Source organism: Tachysurus fulvidraco, chromosome 8 (genome assembly GCF_022655615.1).
Source record: "Tachysurus fulvidraco isolate hzauxx_2018 chromosome 8, HZAU_PFXX_2.0, whole genome shotgun sequence".
In the NCBI taxonomy this organism is placed as follows: Eukaryota; Metazoa; Chordata; class Actinopteri; order Siluriformes; family Bagridae; genus Tachysurus; species Tachysurus fulvidraco.
Window position 1 is genome coordinate 1,151,380 of NC_062525.1, and position 2,500 is coordinate 1,153,879.

At 39.9% G+C, this 2,500-nt stretch overlaps 1 long non-coding RNA gene across 1 annotated transcript in view; it reads right to left on the minus strand.

The window, feature by feature from the left end:
- The window catches only part of LOC125145307, a 1,404-nt gene extending 971 nt beyond the window's left edge, over positions 1 to 433 (minus strand). The window contains exon 1 of the long non-coding RNA XR_007143657.1: positions 1 to 433. This exon is cut by the window's left edge and continues 403 nt beyond it. This is a non-coding gene — a long non-coding RNA (uncharacterized LOC125145307).
- Positions 434 to 2,500: the final 2,067 nt, after the last annotated feature.

Here is a 2,500-nt window from a genome sequence, read left to right on the forward strand (position 1 = left end):
GTTCCATGTGTTTGTTCCCCAAACTTTTCCACACAGTCGTACAGAACGTCTCTGTGTAACTTTGTACAGATGATTTCAGTAGAACTCAGAATCCAAACCCTGCTCCATGATGACAACGTGCACAAAGCAGCTCCATGAAGACATGACGTGGAGGTGAAGGTTAACGTGAAGAACACGACTCTGACTCAACACCACTGAACCATCACTAATCTCCACAGACACAATCCAACATCTAGTGAAGAACCTTCACGGGAGACAAGAGTGGAGCTGATTAGAACAGTACAGAGAATAAATCTGGAACCTTCAACATGAACACGTGGGTGTGAGGGTCGGGGGGGCGCATACTTTTGATAATGTTGCTAGGTTTGCTGCTTAAGTAGTGTGCACTACAGCTAGGACACTATTTTACTAGCATGTTAACTTCATGTAGGCAAAGAAATACAGAGAGCATGAAATACAGTACAGACCAAAAGTTTGGACACAGCTTCTCATTCAAAGAGTTTTCTTTATTTTCATGACTATGAAAATTGTAGATTCACACTGAAGGCATCGAAACTATGAATGAACACGTGTGGAATTATATACGTACATAACAAAAAGTGTGAAACTGAAAATGTCATATTCTAGGTTCTTCAAAGTAGCCACCTTTTGCTCTGATTACTGCTTTGCACACTCTTGGCATTCTCTTGATGAGCTTCAAGAGGTCGTCACCTGAAATGGTCTTCCGACAGTCTTGAAGGAGTTCCCAGAGATGCTTAGCACTTGTTGGCCCTTTTGCCTTCACTCTGAGGTCCAGCTCACCCCAAACCGTCTCGATTGGGTTCAGGTCCGGTGACTGTGGAGGCCGGGTCATCTGGTGCAGCACCCCATCACTCTCCTTCATGGTCAAATAGCCCTTACACAGCCTGGAGGTGTGTTTGGGGTCATTGTCCTGTTGAAAAGGTGGTGTGTCCAAACTTTTGGTCTGTACTGTATATCTGTTTAAAATTACAAGATTAATAATAATAATAATAATAATAATAATAATAATAATAATTGTAATAATAATAATAATAATAATAATAATAATAATAATAATAATATAACTACTACTACTATAGTATACTATAGCTCACAAACTGTTGAACCTTAAAGGAAAGCTTCAGTAGGTAAATGATGCTCACTGCGATCATGCAGGAATATTGAGACCTAAGCGCTACATACATCGCTCGTTAGGGTGTGGCTTCTCTTGCTTGTCATCTAATACTGTCACTTATCTACATATCTGTGCAAATCTCAAATACTGTTGTGTAGCCTATAGGGGTTCCTTTTAACAACCTGTCGGCTCTTAAGCAAGTGACGGTTCCCTCGGTTTGTCCGGCTGTATTAATTAAGCATCATCAATGATTTTTTTGTGTACCGGTGTAGTGCCAGCAGCATTTAAAATTGCTGCTGTGACCCCCGTACCAAAAAAAAAAAAACCCATATATTTTTTTATAATTTTTTTAATCACTTCCGCCCCACATCCAATCTTCGGTTTCTCGCCAAAATTTTAAAGCGAATTGTTGCAAATAAATTGAATTCTCATCTTACTACAAACAAACTTTTTGAGCCTCTTCAATCAGGATTCTGTAAACTCCACAGCACAGAAACAGCTTTAGTTAAGGTCAGTAATGATTTGCTAATAGCTTCTGATTCTGGCTGTATTTCTATCTTGATTCTTCTTGATCTCCGTGCCGCATTTGATACTGTGGATCGTTCAGTTTTAATTACTCGGTTAGAGTCTGTGTTTGGTGTTTCTGGGACCGCACTGAGCTGGTTTGAGTCTTATCTCTCAGATGGAAAGCAGTTCATTACTCTGGGTGGTTGCAGGTCTGATATTGATGTTGTGAAATCTGGTGTTCCTCAAGGATCAATTTTGGGACCTTTACTTTTTAGCATTTACATTTATCCATCGGGTCAACTTTTAAAATCACTTGGTCTCACTTTTATGCGGATGACACTCAGGTACATTCAATGCTCATTGGTTCACCCTACCAGTTACGTAAGGCTGGGTCTTTAACTGTAAGTGTCGATGGCTCTACACTAGCATTCCAAACTAATTTAGGGGTGATATTTGATGCACATTTAACATTTGTTCCCCATGTTCTGAACACTGTAAAGACATCATTCTTTCATTTAAAAAACATCGCCATCTTTGTGTTTTCTTGTATTGATTATTGTAATGCTTTGCTGGTCGGGGTCAGAAAAAAAAAAAAAGACGGTCCGAGCTGGAAGCTATCCTGCTGGGTCCGAGTTGTTGGCGGAATCATTCTGTCACAACCAGGGAAGGAAGGAGACGGACCTGTACACAGGATAGCTTCAAATGAATGGGGTTTAATAAATGATAAAGACAAAGACAGTAAATGACGAGGACTAAGACAATACAAACGACGAGACCTAAACTTGACTAGACGTAACCAATGATTCCGGCTCACATTTATACAAAAAACAATGAGATACCATTAGGAACAGGTGTGGA